At 40.3% G+C, this 24,824-nt stretch overlaps 1 protein-coding gene across 2 annotated transcripts in view; it reads left to right on the top strand.

Moving 5' to 3' along the window:
- The window catches only part of NR3C1 (nuclear receptor subfamily 3 group C member 1), a 740,177-nt gene that overhangs the window by 107,606 nt on the left and 607,747 nt on the right, over positions 1 to 24,824 (top strand). The window contains exons 2-3 of one of the 2 annotated variants that reach the window (XM_067031863.1): positions 10,070 to 10,218; positions 13,648 to 13,788. The gene's annotated coding sequence lies outside the window, so the exon portion shown is untranslated. The remainder of the gene's footprint in view (positions 1 to 10,069; positions 10,219 to 13,647; positions 13,789 to 24,824) is intronic. The other variant, XM_067031862.1, reaches the window with a different exon arrangement.

Here is a 24,824-nt window from a genome sequence, read left to right as displayed (position 1 = left end):
TCTGGCTAAAGGTTTATCAATTTTGTTTATCTTCTCAAAGAACCAGCTTTTCGTTTTATTGATATTTGCTATTGTTTTATTTCTATTTCATTTATTTGTGCTCTGATCTTTATGATTTCTTTCCTTCTACTAACTTTGGGTTTTGTTTGTTCTTTCTTTAGTTCCTTTAGGTGTAAGTTTAGATTGTTTATTTGAGATTTTTCTTGTTTCTTGAGGTAGGATTGTATTGCTATGAACTTCCCTCTTAGAACTGCTTTTGCTATATCCCATAGGTTTGGGATCATCGTGTGTTCATTGTCATTTGTCTCTAGGTATATTTTGATTTCCTCTTTGATTTCTTCAGGAATCTCTTGGTTAGTTAGTAGCATATTGTTTATCCTCCATGTGTTTGTGTTTTTTACATTTTTTCCCTGTAACTGATTTCTAATCTCATAGCGTTGTGGTTGGAAAAGATGCTTGATATGATCTCAATTTTCTTAAATTTACCAAGGCTTCTGGGAGGAGTCAAGATGGCCATGTGGGAAGACGCAGAGTTCGCATCTCCCCACAACTAGGGTGCCTGCCGGACGTTGGTTGGGGACCCCAATGCCCAAGGAGATGGGAAGAACCCCTAAGCGAACCGGTAGGATGTGGGGGGACTGAGTGGGAGGAGAAGTGGAGGCCAGACAGGACAGGCACCCCTGAGGGGTGGATGAGAGGGGGGAGGGTTTTCCACACCTGGAGGGACCCTCAAGGGCTCAGATCAGGGGGAGTGGGCCCAGCGTTTCCCCTGCCTAATTAGCCAGGGAAGTCTGCCTGCTTCTCGGGCCAGGGGCTATGCCCTCAGAGGTCCCCACCAGGCTGGGTTGGTCCTGGGGGCATAGAAGGGAGGATGGGAGAGAACAGGAGAGGCAGGCAGAGGAGCCCTACAGGACCAGAGGAGCTGGAAAGGAGCAGAGGGCATTTGCCCTGCCCACTGGGGCCCAGGGAGCCTGCTGAGCTCCCAGGTGGTTCTTCCTCCTGCCAAAGCCCACTCCAGGCCGCATGGATCCTGGGGATATAGGATAGAGATCAGGGAGGTTAGGAGTGGCAAGCTGGAAGGGCCCACTGGGACCAGAAGAGTGGGAGAGGAGCTGAGGGCGTTAGCCCTGCCCACTCGGGCTTGGGGAGCCTGCTGAACTCTAAAGCCCTCCAAAGCCCCCTCTGGGCCTTGTGTGTGCTGGGGACATAGGAGGGAGGCTGGGGAGATCAGGAGAGGCAGACAGAAGGGGCCCTCTGGGAGAGAGTTGGAGGGAGTTTGCCCACTCACTTGAACCAAGGGAAGCCTGCTGGGCTCCCAGGTGGTGTGCCCTGCTCTCTGAGACCAGAGGTGGGAGGCACACCTGGGCCCCTTCTGTTCTGTTGAGTCTAAACTCCACTCCCCACACTCCCATTTCCCAACCTTTTCCAGCCCTGTGGGTACTAAGCATAAGCCCCACCCACCACCCAAAACTTATCCCTGCTTATGCTCTGCCATCCACAGCCAAGGCCTTTTCCACCTTTTTGTTTTTTCTCTTCCTCTTTTTTTCTATTGTGGTTCCGTTTTACCTTCCAGTTGTTGTTTCCTCTATATTTTTACTTATATATTTTTTCTAACATAGCTGTTAGTTTCCTAGTCTAATTTTATTTTTTTACTTTGTTATTGTACTCCTTTTTAAAATTTTTGCCACCCTATGTGGCTTGCAGGATCTTGGTTCATGAGCTGGGGGTTGGGCTGAAGCTCCTGTGGTGGGAGCTCCAAGTCCAAACCACTGGACTAACAGAGAACCTCAGACCCCAAGGAATATTCATCAGAGTGAGGTCTCCCAGAGGTCCTCATTTCAGCACCAAGACCCAGCTCTACACAACAGCCTACAAACTGCAGTGTTGGAAGCCTCAGGCCAAACAACCAGTAAGACAGGTACACAATACCACTCATAAAAAAAAGGAAAAAAAAAATGAGATGGCAAACAAATATGTCACAGCTGAAGAAGCAAGGTAAGAACCTACAAAACCAAATAAATGAAGAGGAAATAAGCAATCTACCTGAAAAAGAATTCAGAGTAATGATAGTAAAGATGATCCAGAATCTCGGAAATACAGTGGATGCACGGATTGAGAAAATACAAGAAATGTTTAACAAAGATCTAGAAGAAGTAAAGAACAAACAAACAGAGATGAACAGCACAACAACTGAAATGAAAAATACACTAGAAGGAATCAATAACAGAATAACTGAGGCAGAAGAATGAATAAGTGAGCTGGAAGACAAAATGGTGGAAATATCTGCCGAGGAGCAGAAGAAAGAAAAAAGAATGAAAAGAATTGAAGACAATCTCAGAGACCTCTGGGACAACACTAAATGCACCAACATTTGAATTATAAGGGTCCCATAAGAAGAAGAGAAAAAGAAAGGGTCTGAGAAAATATTTGAAGAGAATATAGAGGAAAACTTCCCTAACATGGGAAAGGAAATAGCCACAGATGTCTAGGAAGCACAGATAGTCCCATACAAGATAAACCCTAAGAGAAACACAGCAAGACACATATTAATCAAACTAACAAAAATTAAATTCAAAGAAAAAATATTAAAAGCAGCAAAACAAAAAATAACATAAAAGGGAATCCCTATAAGGTTATCACCTGATTTTTCAGCAGAAACTCTGCAGGCCAGAAGTGGGTGGCAGGATATACTTAAAGTGATGAAAGAGAGAAACCTACAACCAAAATTATTCTACCCAGCAAGGATCTCATTCAGATTTGATGGAGAAATCAAAAGCTTTTCAGACAAGCAAAAGCTAAGAGAATTCAGCACCACCAAACCAGCTGTACAACAAATGCAAAAGAAACTTCTCTAGGTGGGAAACACAAGAGAAGAAAAAGACGCACAAAAACAAACCCAAAACAATTAAGAAAATGGTAATAGGAACATACATATCAATAATAACCTTGAATGTAAATGGATTAAATGCCCCAACCAAAAGACACAGACTGGCTGAATGGATACAAAAACAAGACTCACATATATACTGTCTACAAGAGACCCACTTCAGACCGAGGGACACATTCAGAAGGGACAGATCCATTCACACACAGTGAAGGGATGGAAAAACATATTCCATGCAGATGGAAATCAAAAGAAAGCTAGAGTAGCAATACTTGTATCAGATAATATAGACTTTAATATAAAAATGTTACAAGAGACAAGGAAGGACACTACATAACAATCAAGGGATCAATCCAAGAAGAAGATATATCAATTATAAATGTTTATTCATGCAACATAGGAGCACCTCAATACATAAGGCAAATGCTAACAACCATGAAAGGGGAAATTGACAGTAACACAATAAGAGTAGGGGACTTTAACATCGCACTTACACCAATGGACAGATCATCCAAAGGGAAAATAAATAAGGAAACATAAGCATTAAATGACACAGTAGACCAGATAGAGATCATTCCACCCAAGCTGGCAGAATACACTTTCTTCTCTGGCAGAATACACTTTCTTCTCAAGTGCACATGGAACATTCTCCAGGATATATCACATCTTGGGTCACAAATCAAGTCTCAGAAAATTTAAGAAAATTGAAATTGTATCAAGCATCTTGTCTGACCAAAATGCTATTAGATTGGAAATCAATTACAGAAAAAAAATCACTGTTTACAGAAGCTAAACAGTGTGCTACTAAGTAACCAAGAGATCACTGAAGAAATCCAAGAAGAAATTTAAAAATACATAGAAACAAATGACAACAAAAACACAGCAACCTGAAGCCTATGGGACACAGCAAAAGCAGTTCTAAGAGGGAAGTTTATATCAATCTCACCTCAAGAAACAAGAAAAATCTCAAATAAACCATCTAACCCTACACTTAAGCAACTAGAGAAAGCAGAACAAACAAAACCCAAAGTCAGTAGAAGGAAAGAAATCATAAAGATCAGAGCAGAAATACATGAAATAGAAATGAAGAAAACAATAGCACATATCAATAAAACTAAAAGCTGGTTCTTTGAGAAGACAAACAAAATAGGTAAACCCTTAGCCACACTCATCAAGAAAAAAAGGGAGAGGATGCAAATCAATGAAATTAGAAATGAAAAAGGAGAAATTGCAACTGACACGGCAGAGATACAAAGGATTATAAGAGACTACTACAAACAACTATATGCCAATAAAATGGACAACCACAAAGAAATGGACAAATTCTTGGAAAGGTATAATTTACCAAGACTGAAGCAGGAAGAATTAGAAAATATAAACAGACCTATCACAAGTAATGAAATTGAAACTGTCATTAAAAATATTCCAACAAACAAAAGTCCAGGATCAGTTGGCTTCACAGGCAAATTCTCTCAAATATTTAGACAAGAGTTAACACCGATCCTTCTCAAACTCTTCCAAAAAATTGCAGAGGGAGGAACACTCCCAAATTCATTCTATGAAGCCTCCATCACCCTGATACCAAAACCAGGAAAAGATATCATAAAAAAAGAAAAAAATAGACTAATATCACTGATGAACAAGATGCAAAAATCCTGAACAAAATACTAGCAAACAGAATCCAACAACATACAAAAAGGATCATACACCATGATCTAGTGGGGTTTATCCCAGGGATGCAAGGATTCTTCAATATTTGCAAATCAGTGTGATACACCATACCAACAAATTAAGGAATAAAAACCATATGATCATCTCAATAAAGGCAGAAAAAACTTTTCACAAAATTCAACACCAATTTATCATAAAAACTCTATAGAAAATGGGCATAGAGGGATCCTGCCTCAACATAATAAAGGCCATATATGACAAACCCACAGCAGACATCATTCTCAGTGGTGAAAAACTGAAAGCGTTTCCCCTAAGATCAGGAAGATGATAAGGATGTCCCCTCTCGCCACTCTTATTCAACATAGTTTTGGAAGTCCTAGCTACAGAGATCAGAAAAGAAAAAGAAATTAAAGGAATCCTAATCAGAAGAGAAGAATTAAAACTGTCACTGCTTGAAGATGACATGATACTGTACATAGAAAATCCTAAAGATGCCACCAGAAAACTACTAGAACTAATCAGTGACTTTGGTAGAGTAGCAGGATACAAAATTAATGCACAGAAATGTCTTGCATTCCTATACACTAATGGTGAAAAATCTGAAAGAGAAATTAAGGAAACAATCCCATTTACCATTGCAACAAAAAGCATAAAATACCTAGGTATAAACCTACCTAATGGGGCAAAACACTTGTACTCAGAAAGCTATAAGACGCTGATGAAAGAAATCAAAGATGACATAAACAGAGGGATAAATATACCATGTTCTTGGATTGGAAGAATCAATATTGTGGAAATGACTATACTACCCAAAGCAATCTATAGATTCAATGCAATCCCTATCAAACTACCCATGGCATTCTTTACAGAATTAGAACAAAAAATTTTACAATTCATATGGAAACACAAAAAACCCCAAATAGCCAAAGCAATCTTGAGAAAGTAAAACAGAGCTGGAGGAATCAGGCTCCCTGACTTCAAACTATACTACAAAGCTACAGTAATCAAGACAGCATGGTACTGGCATAAAAACAGAAATATAGATCAATGGAACAGGATAGAAAGCCCAGAGATAAATCCACACTCATATGGTCACCTAATTTACAACAACGGAGGTGAGAACATATAATGGAGAAAAGACAGCCTCTTCAATAAATGGTGCTGGGAAAACTGGACAGCTACATGTAAAAGAACGAAATTAGGACACTCCCTAACAGCATACACAAAAATAAACTCAAAATGGATTAAAGAGCTATATGTAAGACCAAACACTATAAAACCCTTAGAGGAAAACATAGGAAAAACACTCTTTGGCATAAACCAGAGCAAGATCTTTTTTGACCCACCTCCTAGAGCAATGGAAATAAAAACAAAAATAAACAAATAGGACCTAATTAAACTTCAAAACTTTTGCACAGCAAAGGAAACCATAAACAAGTTGAAAAGACAACCTTCAGAATGGCAGAAAATATTTGCCAATGAAACAACGGACAAAGAATTAATCTCCAAAATATACAAAGAGCTCATGGAGCTCAATATCAAAAAAGGAGACCTAAATAGACATTTCAACAAAGAAGACATAGAGGCACATCAAAAGATCCTAAACATCACTAATTATTAGAGAAATGCAAATCAAAACTACAATGAGGTATCACCTCACACTGGTCAGAATGGCCATTATCAAAAAATCTAGAAACAATAAATGCTGGAAAGGGTGTGGTGAAAAAGGAACCCTCCTGCACTGTCGGTGGGAATGTAAATTGATACAGCCACTATGGAGAACAGTATGGAGGTTCCTTAAAAAACTAAAAGTAGAACTACCATATGACCCAGCAATCCCACTACTGGGCATATACCCTTAGAACACCATAATTCAAAAAGACACATGCAGCACCCTAATGTTCATTGCAGCACTATTTACAATAGCCAGGACATGGAAACAACCTAAATGTCCATCGACAGATGAATGGATAGAGAAGATGTGGCACATATATACAATGGGCTATTACTCAGCCATAAAAAGAAATGAAATTGAACTATTTTTAGTGAGGTGGATGGACCTAAGTTCTATCATACAGAGTGAATTAAGTCAGAAAGAGAAAAACAAATACTGTATGCTAACACATATATATGGAATCTTAAAAAAAAATGATTCTGAAGAACCTAGTGGCAGGGCAGGAATAAAGGAGTAGACATAGAGAATGGACTTGAGGACATGGAGGGGAGGGAATGGGGAGCTGGAGCGAAGTGAGAGTAGCATTGACTCATATACACTACCAAATGTAAAATAGTTAGCTAGTAGAAAGCAGCATCATAGCACAGGGAGATAAGTTCAGTGCTTTGCGATGACCTAGAGTGGTGGGATAGGGAGGGTGGGAGTGAGGGGATATGGAGATATGTGTATGCTTATGACTGATTCACTTTGTTATACAACAGAAATGAACACAGTATTGTGAAGCAATTATACTCCAATAAAGATCTATTTTAAAAAAATTTACCGAGGCTTGATTTGTGACACAAGATGTGATCTATCCCAGAGAATGTTCCGTGTGCACTTGAGAAGAAAGTGTAGTCTGCTGTTTTTGGATGGAATGTCCTATAAATATCAATTAAATCTATTTGGTCCATTGTGTCATTTAAAGCTTGTGTTTCCTTATTAATTTTCTGTCTGGATGATCTGTCCGTTGGTGTAAGTGAGGTGTTAAAGTCCCCCACTATTATTGTATTACTGTCGATTTTCTCTTTTATAGCTGTTAGCATTTGCTTTATGTATTGAGGTGCTCCTATGTTGGGTGCATATATATTTATAATTGTTATATCTTCTTGGACTGATCCCTTGATCGTTATGTAGTGACCTTCCTTGTCTCTTGTAACAGTCTTTGTTTTAAAGTCTATTTTATCTGATATGAGTATTGCTACTCCAGCTTTCTTTTGATTTCCATTTGCATGGAATATCTTTTTCCATCCCTTCACTTTCAGTCTGTACGTGTCCCTAGGTCTGAAGTGGGTCTCTTGTAGACAGTATATATATGGGTCTCATTTTTGTATCCATTCAGCAAGCCTGTGTCTTTTGGTTGGGGCATTTAAGCCATTCACATTTAAGGTAATTATCAATATGTATGTTCCTATTACCATTTTCTTAATTGTTTTTGGTTTGTTTTTGTAGGTCCTTTTCTTCTCTTGTGTTTCCTACTTAGAGAAGTTCCTTTAGCATTTGTTGTAGAGCTGATTTGGTGGTGCTGAATTCTCTTAACTTTTGCTTGTCTGAACAGCTTTTGATTTCTCCATCAAATCTGAATGAGAGCCTTGCCAGGTAGAGTAATCTTGGTTGTAGGTTTTTCTCTTTCATCACTTTAGATATATCATGCCACTCCCTTCTGGCTTGTAGAGTTTCTACTGAGAAATCAGCTGTTAACCTTACAGGAGTTCCCTTGTATGTTATTTGTCATTTTTCCCCTTGTTGCTTTTAATAATTTTTTTTTTGTCTTTAATTTTTGTCAATTTGATTACTATGTGTCTCGGCCTGTTTCTCCTTGGGTTTATCCTGCCTGGGATTCTGTGTGCTTTCTGGACTTGGATGGCTATTTCCTTTCCCATGTTAGGGAATTTTTTGACTATAATCTCATCAAATATTTTCTCGGGTCCTTTCTCTCTCTCTTCTCCTTCTGGGACCCCTATAATGCGAATATTGTTGCATTTAATGTTGTCCCAGAGGTCTCAGGCTGTCTTCATTTCTTTTCATTCTTTTTTCTTTATTCTGTTTCTCGGCAGTGAATTCCACCATTCTGTCTTCCAGGTCATTTATCCATTCTTCTGCCTCAGTTATTCTGCTATTGATTCCTTCTAGTGTAGTTTTCATTTCAATTATTGTATTGTTCATCTCTGTTTGTTTGTTCTTTAATTCTTCTAGGTCTTTGTTAAACATTTCTTGCACCTTCTCGATCTTTGCCTCCATTCTTTTTTCCGAGGTCCTGGATCATCTTCACTATCATTATTCTGAATTCTTTTTCTGGAAGGTTGCCTATCTCCACTTCATTTAGTTGTTTTACTGGGGTTTTTTCTTTTTCCTTCATCTGGTGCATAGTCCTCTGCCTTTTCATTTTGTCTTATCTTTCCATGGTGGTTTTCATTCCACAGGCTGCAGGATTGCAGTTCTTCTTGCTTCTGTTCAAGCCTACATTTCTTTTTACACATATACTTTTCTAAACAAAATGTTCCCATTAAGTACACAAAGCAATGTGAGTGGCAGGTTATGAACCTGATATTTAAGTAACTGGGAAAATTAAATCATATTGCAAAGTCCTCATGCTACAATTATAGCGAAATAAGGATTATACCAAATATTTCCTTCTTTATCCATTCCAAAATAACTAAACTCAAAGGGAATTAAAAGCATTTACCCTCCACTAAACAGAGCCTGGCATAATTTGAAGAAGCAGAGGGAGACAGGGATGCAGGCTGACGTCCATTAGGCTATAGTTTGATCGCAGCTGAGTCCCTGTGCTTTGGGCAAGTTGCATAACCTAGGCCTTTCATCACCTATAATATGGGGTTAATAATAGTAACTACCTCATTAGCATTTTTGTGTGGATTAAATGAGCTAATACATGCAAAGTATTTAGCTCAGTGTCTGCCGGAGTGTGTGCAATCAATTGTTATTATTATCTATTCTTATTCTTTTGTTTCCTTGCCTTTAAAGAATGAGCTGTAGGCATTCAGATCCTCTTAAGGCAAGACTTTTCACAAAAGAAATGAAAAAGAAAATTATGGATGACAAGAACTCACTGACAAGTGAAGAGATACACTGAGCAACTCAAATAATGATATGTAACGGTGGTGGCAGGTCCGTGCAAGATTTAGAACAGATAGAACACCCTCAGAATAAGAGCAGAGTTTGTGGTTTCCCCGCACAGCATGTGTGTTTGTGTTTCTGTGTGTGTCTGTATAACCAGAAAAATTATTTTCTAGTAACCACAGCTAGCTCTCTGACAATAAATGACAACTTTGACAAGCTTGCATCACCAAGGAGGCAGCAAGACTCCAGCAATACTAGTTCTGGGTCCAAGAGTCTGAGAAATTTCCCCTGATGGAAAAAATTATGATCTGATTGACATGGGCAAACAATGCAAAATGCCACTGTCGAGCCAGCAAAGTGATTTCCTAGGCAGAGGCCTCGTTGAATGAAGAAACATATTACATCTCTATACTCTAGAGTCTTTCCAATGCTTGGATCAACATCTAGGCTTTCAAGCAAAATTTTCTCTAGCTGTGTTTTCTTGATGGGGCAGGGAGGGCATCAGACATTCTAATTCCCAAATTTGTCTCCACCTTCTTTATGGGAATGTTGCCGGAGGATAAATGATCAGGCAAATGGTTAAGCTGAGTGATCTCTAAGATTGTCTAATTCTGATATTCTCCAGGAAATTGTAGTTTCATCTTATGAATCTCAGCAATGGTCTCTCATTTGGAGACAGAATTTGTCTTCATGCTCTGTGCAATTCTGCTTATCACCAGGAAGCAGGATGGTGCAGTAAAAGGAGCACAAGAAGAGAAAGCTGATCTGGATTCAAATCCTGGTTCTGCCATATCCATTTCCTCATACGTAAAATAATATCCATGCAGCAGTGAGGCTCTGAGGATTCAAGATCATCTCTATACACTCAGTGAGTGCTGACTATTGCTATGATTTTTCGCTTAGCCTCTTTTCCCCATCTCTGCATCAGCTTCTTATCTCTTCTTGCAAGATTCTTTTTAATGGCAGTATTATCAAACAGACAATGTACAGCAGTGGTTGTTACAATGTGCTTTGAAGGGAAACTGCCTGGTTCTACTACTGATTAACATTTTAACTTTGGGCTCATTTTTTAACTTCTTGTGCCTCAATTCTCTTATGTAGAAAATAAGGACAATAACAGAAACTACTTCAAAGGATTGTGACAGGATGAAATGTGTGCCACATGCAGAGCTTTTATAGTGTGAGCTATTATTATTTTTTATTAGTATTTAGAAATTGTCTTACACTGGATCAGTATAAAGTTATCAACCAGTCAAGTAGGAGGGAGGGATGAGACCTGGGAGACAAAGCATCAGAGAAAGAGAAAAGTGGAAACCTATTTATTTCACATCATGCCCAGCCTGAGTGGCAAGGAGCAGAGGACAGGAAGCTCTCTCTCAGAGCTCATGGGGTTTCAATTTCCTCAATGTGATCTCCTTGAGGCAAGGGATCATGCTTTGTTTGTGCGGGTACCCTTAATGACTGGCCCAAAGAAACGCTCAGGAAAAATTGTTGGAATAAATAAATGTAAGACAGAATATAGAACTTTGAGTTATTGCCAGCTGTCAAGGCTTCTGACTTATTTGGCAACCTGGACAGTTTACAAACTGGTAACACACAAAGTAACCTAAAGCCATTTACAACTTGTCAACAGGGGACCCAGAACTACATCTGCCTGCTCCAGGTGATGTGTAGTACACCCTTCAGGGCCATTAAAATACCTGGAAAGGCCTGACCAAACAGGACATCTGATCAACTTTATAAAGCATATGCTCCTGGGCACAGTTCAACACAAGTAGCCCAATCCCCTTGCTGCAGCAAGAATTCTTTTAGATCATCTTTCTGGCAGCAGAGTGTCCTCCCCAAAGGTGGGACTATTATCCATGTGACTTCTCAAAATCCATTTCTCTACTGTGATGCGTTCAGTGACCTCCTCCAGTGTGAAAAATAGTATCCTTGTGGCTCAAAAGCATTTTTTTCCCCTCCTCCCTGTTCAGCATGAGTCGTCTGTTTCTTCTTGCCAGTAGGACACTTCCCGTGTTCATTCCCAAAACTTCCCTGTAAAGAAGGCAGTAGGGTATAAAAATAAACCCTTCAGAAGCAGAAATGGCTCACTGGGTAGCTGCCTGGCTGCTCTAAAGTCCTGTTCTAATATTAGCCCACCAACTAGCCGTCAAGTAGAGGGCTGTTTAGAATGTCAGCTCTGAAATTAGACTAAGTCCATACCCTTGCTCCATACTCACCAGCTGTGTTACCCAGGGCAAATTTCTTAACCTCTCAATGTTTCCATTTTCTCTCTGTAAAATGGGGTTAAGAACAGTATCTATCTCATAGCATTTCGTGAGGATTTAATACGTTAATTCAAGTAAAGCATTTTGAAGAGTATCTGGTTCATGATAAGAGCACAATAAAAATTGCCTAGGGTTTTTATTTCTGAGGCCACTGTGAATTCTCAGCATTGAATGCATGTGTGAATGAATGACAAGTGGAGCCAAATTACTTGCAGAACTGCGAGTGAAAATGTAGGACGGCCGTAGCACTCAGCCCACTCTTAGTTCCTCCTTTCTGATCTGGTTATTCACTAATGTCAGTAGCCAGTTTTGAGAAGGAAATTCTTCTTTTTTTACACTCAACAAAATATCAGTACCCAAACAAGTCTGAAGTGAATTAAAATATTCCATTTTCATTCACCTTTAACTCTGAATCACTGTCTATTTCACCTAACGGGAGAGATTGATTCTTTGAAATAGGATTTAGAAAGAGACAGGATGTAAGTACTGTGACAGTTTAATTCTTGTTTTAAAATGTGTCCTTAGATCATGTGCCCTTGCTTTCTTGCCTTGGCACCCAGGAGTCCACTGGCATGGAGCTGTGCTCTTAGTGGAGAGTGCTGAGCTGTCAGTATGAGAGTGTGGCTTGGACTGCCTTCCCTTCTTGTTTTCAGTTGAAAATGAAGTAAATTTCTGGAAACCACTCACCATGTATTGACATCTGTGAATGGAGACAGGAAAAAAAAGATAGTATAATCATCTCCCACCGAGTACAGTAAACTGATCTGAGATTTTTCAGGTGAGAGCTAGGATTACAGTTTATAACTTGGTCTAGGTCCTTCTGATTTTACAGTTTTCCTCCTTAGAAGGTAACTAGCAGGAGCATTTGACCATTCATGATGGATTCCAAATGGATTCCAAAGCATTTGGTACCTGCTGTCATTTGTGTTTCTCAAACACGTTGGTGGAAGAGGTGAGCCATCTGCGTTTTCCCGAGGTTCTGCTGCCATGTGCACCAAGGGACAAGGATAAGAGGAAGCTGATGGCTAAAACATCTGCTGACAGTGCCCAACAGCAGTATTGGATGGAGAGGAGCATAGAAATTCCTACTAATGTTTTCCACACAGACAATCTGATACATTCACTTTGTTCAGGCCATGAGGAGGTGCAGGGGAGAAGATGAATGAGACTCTTTCTGTGCAGGTCTTTTCTCTGGCAAAGAAGCCCACCATCCAAGAATACCGTGTGGCTCCCTCTACCCTGAGTGGTTTGGCAGACACATTTTGTAACCAGTGATGGTGCCAGCTGTTTGTAGCAGGCTCTGCCACAGCAAATCAACTGTGATATTAAAACGAAAAACAGCCTGGCAATGTGGAAATTATCCCATCCAGCAGTGTTTCCCCAAACAAGAGGCTTGATTTTGCTGCCCAAGTGAGAGTGACAGAACTGATTAATCCTTTATTCCACATGTCATTCTCCTCCATCAAATTTTGGTTGTTTATTTGTTAATCTTTTATATAACAAGGCAACATTGTGACTATTTAAATAGGCCAAGCAAAGTGAAGATTTGGCAAATTGCACAGTAAAATTAAGCCAGCCAAATGAAGAAGCAAAGAAATCGGGTCATGCAAGGTAAAGAAATCTATTGTCCCCTGAACTTTCTGGATTGACTCTATCTATGATGAAACCACTTTCTTTTCTGCTACAGTAACTCACATAGCCACTAGATTATTTAATCTGTGCAGACAACTGGTCCATCCATATACTTTTGACCCAGTGTAGATTTTTTTTTCAATCTGAATAATTTACAAGGCTGGAATTAACAGGAAATTTCCAGCTCTCTCTTCATTTTGTGCCAGTTCACTCCCGCGAGCAGCATCAGGAAGAACAGGGACAAGGAAGAGGTTTGCACCTTTAGCTGTTGAGCAGTTCAGCTAGCCAGGTGCAGAGCAGTGTCAGATGGGATAGCTTCATGTGTCCAGCCCTTGGTGCCCAGATACTGTAGAAGCTCAATAGGCATATGTTTTCTTTCTCCTTTGACTCCACAGAGTTGTAGAGGTGCAAGCTCTTCATTTACAAAGCCGAGGCCCATGCCTCAGGAACCAGCAAAAGACCAGGAGCTAATGGAATCCAAGAAGAGGCCAGTCCACCCAGTGATCATTGGGCTCTTGATCTCTTCACCAAACTTTGTAAGTAAGAGAGTCACAGCTAGTACCATGCTACTCTATCAAACAACTATCTAATTGTACAGCCTTGGGTACCAGCAAGCTGAGAGCTTCTGGGTTGGTGAACACATCACCATCCTAGCAGGGTGGCATGCCTGGAGAGGGCCTGGGATCTCTGCATCCTGCCCCCGTCTCTTCCATTTGGTTGATCCTGGGTTCTATACACCCACCCCATACCTTGCCTTATGCATCTCTTTCATTTGGCTGTTTCTGAGTTGTATCCTTTATGATAAAAATGGCAAGTGTTAAGTTAAATGTTTTTCTGAGTTCTATGAGCCATTCTAGTGAATTATTAAATCTTAGGGGGTCATGGGAACCTTCAAATTTGTAGGCAGCCAAGCAGAATGCAAGTAGCCTGGGGACTCTATTTGTGGCCGAAGTCTAAAGCAGTCTTGTGGACTAAGCCCTTAACCTGTGGGATTTGTGCTAATTCCGAGTAGTGTCAGAATTACATTGAATTGTAGGACTACAATATACCTATATAACTATCTGTAAATGAATAAACATACTCCTCAATATCCTTGCCAGCCAATACTGAGTGAGGTAATTTGCAACTTAACATTTTTCTAAAGTGAAATTTAGGGAAATAGGCTACTTATCTTTTGATCATTGTACTGAGTGTGAGGAAACACAAGGAGAAATTTCCATTTCAGTTTCCGCATCTATAAAATGAGCATCATATTGGTACCTACCTCAAGAAGTTGATGTAGAATTAAATACAATACTACAAGTAAGGTGCTCAGTACAGTGTCTGGCGCAAGAAGCACTCAGTAAACAATAATGATAACTACCATTTGTTGAGCACTTACTATATGCCAAACACTCTTGGAACTTTACAAACATAGATTGAAGGGCATATGACAATCTTATAAAGTAGATATTGTTATACCTATTAAACAATAATAAGAAGAACAAATGCTAATTAAAGTTTAGATGACCTGGTAACTTCTTCTGATACAATCAACAATCAGTTAATAGAGAGTTGTTGGGCACAATGCTTATTGGATGTGGGTTCTGGACACCCTGTGATGTAATCTCAGCTTTCCTACTTAGCAGCCAGGCGACCTTGGGCAAATAACCTTATTGAGCCTCAATTGTCTTTTCTGGAAAATGGGGCTAATAATCATAGCTAATAGGGTTGTTGTGAGGCTAATTTGACAATATAAATGAAGCACGTTTGGCCTGTAAGGAGCTGGTAATACCCCAGTTCAAAACATGCTGCTTGTTTTGAATCCCCGGCCACTCTACTTACTAGCTGTGTGACCTTGGGCAAGTCACTTAACCTCTCAGGCCTGGCCATGGTGAAGATTGAAGAGTTTAAAGTACATAAAGTACTTATTTGTTAAGTGTTCAATAGATAAGTAAGCATGTTTGTAGACATGAGTTTTTATAACTGACAAGGTCAAGCAGGAAGCAGTATCAGACTGAGATTACAGGCAGGAAAGTCTCTAAAGGGTTTTAAGGAGGCAGAGGCTGGGCACTGAGCAAGTCTGAGTTGAGCCTCAAATTCAGTTCAATGCAACATTTAGTATGGCAGGCTCCGTACTGGGTTCCAGGAATTTACACATGAATATGGGCAGTCCTAGCTGTCTGGGGAGCAGTCTATCTGGTGGGATAGATGGGTTAGGAAGCATCAAACTATGAAAATGTCCTGGGTATTACACTAGAGAAAGGCAAACAAAAAGGAGAAGCCAAGCAAGAAAGATGGGAGCAGTGGCCTGTGCCTGAGGGAATGGCATGAGGCTCAGAGGAAGCAAAGGAGAAAACTGGATAAAGATGCTGGTTATCGATCTACTAAGCCACCATGCTGTCTTGAAAGAACCCAGAGGCCTGCAGACATGAAAGATGACACTGTAAAAAGTTTGAGGGTTGTTTGGAAGGGGCTTTGATCAGATCATTGATATCATGTTCTTCCCTTTTGTCAACTGTAACTGCAGTGTCGCGGGTATTCCTTGTTTTCTGACATTTAACTTAGCTAGGGTTGTCTGAATTCCAAGCTGAGATCTTCCAGCTCTGTTCTGTACTTCTGTATTAGGTAAGACTTTTCTTTTTGGCAAATGGCAGAACCCTACTCAAACTACATTAAGCAAAAAAGGGAATTGATTGTCCCACTTAATTGGAAATCCGAGGATGTTTCTAGTTTAAGGGAGATCTAGGGCCTCCAACTAGACAACCACATGCTCACCCTCCCTCCTCATTGTTCAGTTCAGCTTTTTTCCCTGTTGGCTTTTTTCTCAAGCAGGCTCTTCAGATTAGCAACCCCCGAAGAGAGTTACTTTTTTGCCAGTAGTTCCTGCAGAAGTTGCCAGGATATTTTCATTGCCTTGGCTTGGGCACATGACCATTGACTAGGGGGATGGAGTGTTCTGACTGGTCATGTCTGGCTGGGCATAGCCTGAAAGCCATTGGGTAAGATCCATGATACTCAAACTTAATGAACTGATAGTTGGGAAGAGGTGGTTCCACAAAAAAATGATGAGCCAAGAAAAACTTTTATCCACTACAGTGCTTTCTAAGGGAAGAAGGAAGCAGGGAGAAGAAGGTAAGGAGATAGAAGGGGAAAGGGGTTATTTCTGCAAAACCAGTATTTCCAGATCAGTCAACTCAATCAGGGATCTGCAGTCGCTCTCATTATGGATTGAATTCTTTTGACTTTTAAAGCTATTTCATTCCCCATTTTTTAGAATTCCAAGCCTTCTATTACATTCTTATATTGCCTCTTGTTCTTGATTTTCATAGACAGTTTTATGGTGATACAATGAAAAAATACTTTGGAGAAAAATATTTTAGGAAGAGGTTTCCTCTGTACCTAGACTAGCAGGGGCTGTGTGTGGTTTGGACTCTTCAGGATACTGCTTTTGGTTCTTAAAGCTGCACCAATTTGGAACTCTTGGGATATTTCTACCGAAGGATAACAGCAGTGGATTATTCAGATGTTGAGCACTGGGGTCTCTGACCTGGAGTTTGATTCTCTCTCTCTCTCTCTCTCTCTCTCTCTCTCTCTGCCACTGAATACAGATTGACAGTATGTTTACCTAGAAGCAAAGATTGTTCTCTTAACCAGACCCAAAGATCCTGGGACACATGGACTTTTTGTCCAGAATATTTGGACATGTTTTCAGTTTTTCTCCATGTGCCCAACCTTTTCTTCTTTTTATCTTACTTGTTAACAGTTGACTTTGATTTTTCAACCAGCTCACTTGTTCCAAAGAAGGGTGCTAGACACCATGGAAAGCCTTAAAAGTAGAACTGTACAGCACAGCTTAACCTTTTTCCCCCACTTACCCTTCCGTTGTAATTGTTATTTAAAATAGCTTCGACCCCAAGACTGGAACCCCTTAGCTGTCACCATAGCTACCTCCACTCTCCTTGCATGTTTGATGGTATGAATTTAATGTGCCATCAATTCCCAAAACCCTGTTTTCCTGCCTATTCAAGACCTCTCCCCCACTATCCTAAACCTCAAAGAGTTCATATTTGGTAATTGAAAGAGCTAAGAACCTTCCCGTGTGAATCTACAAAGGGAGGGATCTATAACCCCAAAGCCTCAAAGCCATAGGCTTAACCAGTAGAGCTGCCCCCAGAAATCTCACTTGGATGTAAGGTAACCTCTATAAATTATACAGCTCCTTTCCACTTATAGGGAAGACTTCTGGTGTCTGTCCTGTGGTCACACGTGGCCCTGGCTGACTTACGCATGTGAATTCATTTCCTCTATGAGCACTGTGTTGAATAAGCACTCTAGGCGGTTGTGGCCAAAATTTATTTCTCCTGAATTTCATTATTGCAGTTCTTCACTCAGAAAAGTGGTTGCAGGCAAAGAGAAGCTGAACTGAAGTAACAACTCCAGGAGAAACCCCACCAGACAGTGTTTTGACAGCTTAAGAACTGCCATGGAGTCCATCATGCGGTCAGGCTTCTCATGGGTTGTCTAGATGCCTGGCCATCCAAGCTGCCATTTTTCCCTGATTAATGGTCAATTCTGAAGGTCTTTATTTATAACCCAAAGAAACTTTCACACACACACACACACACACACACACACACACACACACACACACACTCCAGAAAGAAGAGGGAAACCTTTCAAGGAATTTTTATAAATAATGTTCCTTAATGGACATGGTACTTCCCACAGTTCCCCAGGCTCTGTCTAAATGGTTTAATATTTTCATCTGGTCATCAAATTTCCTACATAAAGAGAGGAGAGCTCAAACATCTTATTTGAGAAAGACTCTGCAGCTGTGCAAATACAGTTTGCCTGAACATTAATCCATCTGTCAGGTGAGATTTCCTTCTTCAAATAGCAAGAATTCCAAGTGCGGTGGATTAGTGTCTATGCTAGAAGAGTTCTCAGCTATGCAAAAGCTGAGTTATAGTGAAATCCATTCAGTATCCTCTGGGTATTCGGATTCTGAGTTTTCATGGAAACCAATGGACATTCCTCTCTGTCACTTGGCCCAAGAGTTTCAGCATCGTATTTAATTCTGACCCACTCTGTGAGCGCCAAGTGGCTGGAGAGGACCTAGTACAGGGAGCACAGGGCAAGCTTGATAGGAGGCAAAACATGTAGGGCCTCTGAATCATTCATTCTTAAGTGTGGAGCCATTAAAGGCTTTCCATCAGAGGGGTGATTTGAGCAAGTCTGTATTTCTGAAAATTTACTTTTGGCTCTAGCATGACGGATGGCAAGTCACATTATACTTATTTTCTATGTCAAATAATTAGTAATTTATATAGCTTCTCTTCTGTATTAATTTATCCTAGAGGTGGCAAATATACACTACAATTCCTCCTCTTCCTGAAGCCATGAGAGATATTGCTAATCAGTTTTAACATCTTTCTCGCTAAATTCAGATGCAGACTAAACCTCTTCTCTCAACCCTAATATTCAAGCATTCATTATCAACTACTTGGAGTTGGCATCGAATTGAGTCTTGTTCTCCACTCCTGGCCTATTGCTTGCAGGGCCTCATTGCTCTATATGCCATTTGATATCTGTCTTCCTCCTGTACTTGCCCTATCCTCAGCATAAGGCAACTCATTCCAGAGCAGCCCCTCTCCTCCTTTATCCCTTTCTCTCTCTCAGCATTGCTGCCTCTAGTTCTTTGCTTTCTCTGGCCTGAGGGTCCTGAATCCATACTGTTTCCTAAATCCAGGAAATACATATCAAGCTCTCCAGTGGTCCTCTCGAGCACCAGTGTCTAGGCTTAAGGGGAGAGGGAAGCACCCACCCATTTCCTGTCATGGTCTAGATTTTCTGAAAGTTGACTCTGAGATAGAATTTAGTGTGTAGGTTGATTCTTAAGAGGTGCTTTTGGGATCGATACCTGTGGTGGGAAGAGATGGAAGCAGGTGCACAGCAGAGGAGTAGAACAAATATGGGGCCCAGAGGCATCCTCAGCCTAGCCCACAGGGAGCTGTAGAGCTCTAACAGCCCCCAGAGTCATCCAAAGATGGCCCATCCTTCATTCCCCACCTCAGTGAGCCATTGGATATAGGCCCCAGGAAGGGGTATCCTTGGATGGGGTCATTCTCAGCAGCTGAGACCAACTCAGAGAAATTCTCTTTCCTTCCACCAGCCTCTCCTACCTCAACTGCTTTCAGAGCCAGAGGAGAGGGATCCCTAAGGTTGTTAGAGTTGTTTTTAGAATTTCTCGGCCTGCTCCGAGGAAGGGCTTTAATTAAAACTTGTGTGAATTTATAATTTTTGTTTTAGATTTTGGATCCTCAGCTAAAAACTGATGCACAGAGTTCCATGTTACCATCCAGCTACACGCAGTAACTTGTTACACTAAATGGATTGCAGTATTTGGGTGGTAAAGGCCATGATTTGAATCCTATAATACTCCATGGCATAACAGTTATGAAACTCCCAAATTTCAAATGATCTTTTCTGTGATCATTTGATATGCCCTGGTTTAGAGTTTGGAAAATAGGGTCAGTGTATACAGAGGGCTTAGCATAAGTCTGGGCACATAAATGGTACCCTGAAACCCGTGGTGCTGACTCAGTGGCTTTTACCTTAGAAGCTATAATTGAGTTGTTAGGTGAGTTTGACTTATGGCTGCTTCGAGTACCTATAGCTTCCTAAATGCTTCTGAGAGGAGCCTCATTACGGGTAATGTCAGCTCTCTTTCTGTGCCAATTATAATTTATCCCAATCTTTACAGGAGCATGTTTAGTCCTTTTTGTTCTCAGGATAATAAAGCAAATCAAACTGTTCTCTTTAGTTTTTTTCTGTTGGCTTCCTCAAATGAATTCCTATGTAGTATACTATGGCTGCCATCATAAAAGGCCATCTTTCAAGACTAGGTTTACCTTGCAATTCTGCTATGACCATGCAGGGGAAAGAAAGAAGAGGAAATAAAAGAAATATACTAGGAAACTGGTAGGTTGCCAACCTTTTTCAAGATCTGGATTTTAAGTCAGCAAGCTATTATTTGAGTTTCAGGCTCTGAAATGACCTTAGATATGTTACTTCTTTCCTCTCTCTGCCTTCATTCCCTTATCAATAAAATGAAGACATAGGACAAATTCTTGTTTTGTCCAAAATTTTCTTTAGGTCCATGCATGGAGTTTCCTGAGAAATGGTATTCCTGTATGGAATAGAACACTAAAATTAATAGGCAGGCAGAGGAATAAGAGCTAGTAACAAATATTGTGAAGGAATGACCAGAAAAGTAGAAGAGAAATGAGAAAAGTATAAGGTCATGAAAAACGAGAAAAGAGAGGGTCTTGAGAAAGATTAATAAACAACGCCCAATGTTCTTTAGACGTCAAATAATATAAGGACTGAAAAGAAATGAATATTTGATTTTAGTGACCAGTAAGTAGTCTGAAGAGTGATTAGACGTGAGAGCAGAGAAAGGTATAGAGAGAAACACCCCAAAATATTATTATCAGCTCCCTTGGTGGCAGGAAGAGAGTACTGGAAAAGAAGGCAGTAGAGAATATTAATTTTTTAAAAAAACTTATTTGTTACTTGACCCTATATTAGTTTTATAATTTTAAAAGATCCAGATCAAAGAATGAATGAGAAATGAAAAAGTAAAGACAGCAATTATAGGCTCTACTTCCAAGAAGTTTGCTAGTAAGTATAAACGTTTGACACAAGATTTTGTGATCAAACAAAAGGAGCCAAACTGAAAAAAATCTTTTAATTATTCACATTTGACTCAAATTTTATCATTCCACAACCGTAGCTCTCCTCCAAAAGTCTTTTCACTGACAGGGAAGAAGAAAGAGCAGGGTGAAAAGAGAAAATAGACCTGATATATAATAAACTCCTTCCATTGACAAAAGTCATTCTGGAGGCTGCATTTGTACTACTTATAGATTTCTTCACGCCAAAGTGTCATTTCAGGTGTGAGATTTGGAACTCTAATCTAAGTTGGTTTTGTATTATCGTGCAGCCCCTACATGTAATCTTAATGAGGGACACCTCCGAAGAGCGTGGTACAGAGGTAAGCCCGAAGCTTCTCCTTAACCACTCTTTCTAACTGCCCTCTATAGCTACAAGAAGCTTTAAAGCTTTAACTGAATGAGCTGGGATCTCACACCCGGGCCCAATATTGGACATCATCCATAAACCTAACTGGGGAAAGAAGGTGTAAATATAAGCAGAAAGAAACTACTATCTTAAACCATGTTTTAAAAAGGTTTTTTGCATAGTTAAAAAAAACAGTTGGCATTTTGTCAATATCCTAAGACTACTGGGAAAATACGTTTTACTGTATAAGTGTGTTTGGAGGAAAAAAAGGGAAAAAACAAACAGAAAAACCTTTTGAGCTCAGGAATGAAAGACAGTATTGCAAACTTGGCAACTGCTGGAGCTTCAAAAAGAAATGAGACAAAAACAAAGGTGTGGAGAGGTGGTGGCAGGAAAGCTCAGTCACTTAGCAGTGGAATTTTCTCATATTCTTTTAGTGAAATGCTTGAATATTTTTTTTCTAAAATTTTATTCTATATAACATGAGGTAAAATGTCCTTTCTGGTCACGACAATGCATCACATCATCTAAAATACCTCTTTTCCATAGAAAACTTTCCTCCAATCATCAAGGCCACACATACTTTGGCCGAAATTTCTAGCTTTCAACGTGAGGACACATTGAAGCAATAACCAGGGGCTTCCCTGGTGGCGCAGTGGTTAAGAATCTGCCTGCCAATGCAGGGGACAAGGATTCAAGCCCTGGTCCGGGAAGATCCCACATGCCGCGGAGCAACTAAGCCCTTGAGCCACAACTACTGCAGCCCATGCACCTAGAGCCTGTACTCTGCAAGAGAAGCCACTTCAATGAGAAGCCTACGCACTGCAACGAAGAGTAACCCCCTCTCGCCGCAACTAGAGAAAGCCCACACGCAGCAACAAAGACCCAACGCAGCTGAAAATAAAATAAGTAAATTAAAAAAAAAAACAATAACCAATACCACAAATGAGAATCAGGATAAGGAAGAATAGTAAAGAGTATAGATTAAGTACAGTGAATAACTATATATGAGCCCATCCGTCTTAGCTGATTATCCTGCCTGTTGATAGAAAAAATAAAAGCTGTCAAGGATGAAACTACCTTAGCTTTCCTAACTGGTATGTCTCAATTCATACGCGCACCCAGACTTTGTTCTTTCCCCTCTGCCCCATGGGAAATGATGCCATCCTTCTATTCAAGGCTAACTCCTTGGTCCACTCTATTCTGGCTTCTTCAAGGACTTTGCCCCATCAGTTTCCTGTATTCTCCTGTATTTCTAGCCTCCTTTTTTTTTTTTTTCTATTCAATGCCAACATACTCCCTTCCTTCCTTCCTTCCTTCCTTCCTTCCTTCCTTCCTTCCTTTCTTTCTTTCTTTCTTTCTTTCTTTCTTTCTTTCTTTCTTTCTTTCTTTCTTTCTTTCTTTCTTTCTTTTCTTTCTTTCTCTCTTTCTCTCTTTCTCTCTTTCTCTCTTTCTCTCTTTCTCTCTCTCTCTCTCTCTCTCTCTCTCTCTCTCTCTCTCTCTCTCTCTCTCTCCCCCCCCTCCCTCCCTCCCTCCCTCCCTCCCTCCCTCCCTTCCTTCCTTTCTTTCTCTTTCTTTCTCTCTTTCTTTCTTTTTAAATTTTTGGCTGCACCACGCAGCATGTGGAATCTTAGATCCATGACCAGGGATTGGACATGTGCCTCCTGCAGTGGAAGCATGGAGTCTTAACCATTGGACCACCAGGGAAGTCCCCCAACATATTCATTTTCTCCAACTCTTTTTTCCTTTGTCCAACCAAGAAATGGTCTGACCATGCTACACTTCCAAACTTTCTTCCTATTCTTCTTTTCACTGCCAGACTCTTTTGGGGTTGTCTTCTCACTTCTCTAGTTCCCCCTGCTCATTCAGTTATCTCTGGATTCTACTAATGTTCACTGAACACACTATTTGCTCAAGTCATCGATGACCCCCGAATTGCCAAATATGATGGACATTTCTCAGTCCTTATTAGTATCTCTATGACCTTAGACTCCAATCCATAATTCCCTCTTGAAAGGGAATTATGCCCTTCTTTGGATTCTGCACCATCAAAACCCTGTTTTGACTCTTTTCCCTCTGACAGCTTATAGTTCCTATGTAGACTTCTTCTCTTCTTTCAAGCCCATTGCAGCCCCTTGACTTCTTTCTCTGTGTGCCCTCTCTCTGGGTGGTCTCATCATCCATGCCAATGGCTCCAGACATAGATGTTCCTACCTACTGTTCCTATCCACTGGAATGTCTCAGAGACTGTTTAGACCCAATATGACCAAACTGAACTCTAACCGAAAAAGCTTCTCTTCCAGAATTGCTTCCATATCTCATTGAATGGCACCGTTGTTCCCCAAGTTCCCTTGTCCAGAAACTTGAAAATCACCCTTGAAAACTTTGCCTTCAACTTCTTCTATCCTAATTCTTCCTTCTTAATAGATGTCCATTCAACCCAGCTGCCTCTACCTGCTAAACAGAACTCCAATCCAATCACTTTTCTCCACTCCTATTACCACTCTCACAGTTCTCTTGTTTCCAGTCTTGCTCCTGGCTAATTCATCACACTGCAACCCATAGTGTAACTTTAAAAGCCCTTTAAAATGTTTTACTTTGTCTAAATATCTATCCTTAATGTATGCCTTCTATTCAACAATCACATGATTTAGTAGTTCTCCCTGTTCTGGGATTCTCTAAGCTCTCTATAGCTTTTCTCTCTACTTTTTTGCCTATGACTGGTCCTTGGGGTCCCTTTTTTCAGGGCACCTCCTGTTCACTGTAGGAAGTCAAATCAGGGTGGAGAGAGATGTCTCCCTACTCTCCTCCACATATTCCCTCTGCCATGACTCTCCCACATTTATGGTCATTATTTAATTCTCATCTCCTCTGCTAGAGTACAAGCTCAGAAAGGACAAGAAAAATATTTAACTTGTTTTCCACAGTATCTTCTGAGACTGGAACAGCATTCTATTCATTGAAGCTGCTCAATTTGTTTAATACTGGGTAAATGAATGAATAAATGAATGTCCTGAAATCTATTTGCTCATGCAACAGTGGCTTTTGGTCCTAGCCATTCTGCTACTAAAATAAAATAATAGAAATATGTTTCCATTTTCAGGGAAGACTGAAGTCCAGAATTATCTTAAGCTCAAAAAAACATTCCATAAGGTTTCCATACCTGCTACTAGTCATGTGTATACCACACTATACAAAAGCCCTTGAGATCTGAAACAAGTTTGAACGTCCCAGCTTGAGCTACATTTCACACTCTTCTTCTCTGTCTTAAATATCTTATCTCTCTGCTTAGACTCACCCCTACCCGCTAACGCTCACATATATTGGTACATTACTCTGCTCCACACAAAGGCACCCAGCCAGGGGGCCAGTGAGAGGGAAAACAGTCTCAAGCCCTAGGTGTGGCAGAAGGTTGCTGAGAACCCAGAGGAAGGGATGCATTTTTCTAATTCGTGTTCTCAGAAGGAGTACATTTTTGCAGTTTGCACAGAGACTACCCAAAGTGTTA

Source organism: Kogia breviceps, chromosome 4 (genome assembly GCF_026419965.1).
Source record: "Kogia breviceps isolate mKogBre1 chromosome 4, mKogBre1 haplotype 1, whole genome shotgun sequence".
NCBI classification, from domain to species: Eukaryota; Metazoa; Chordata; class Mammalia; order Artiodactyla; family Physeteridae; genus Kogia; species Kogia breviceps.
The sequence above is the reverse complement of the archived record's forward strand: the minus strand, read 5'-3'. Positions and strand labels throughout refer to the sequence as shown.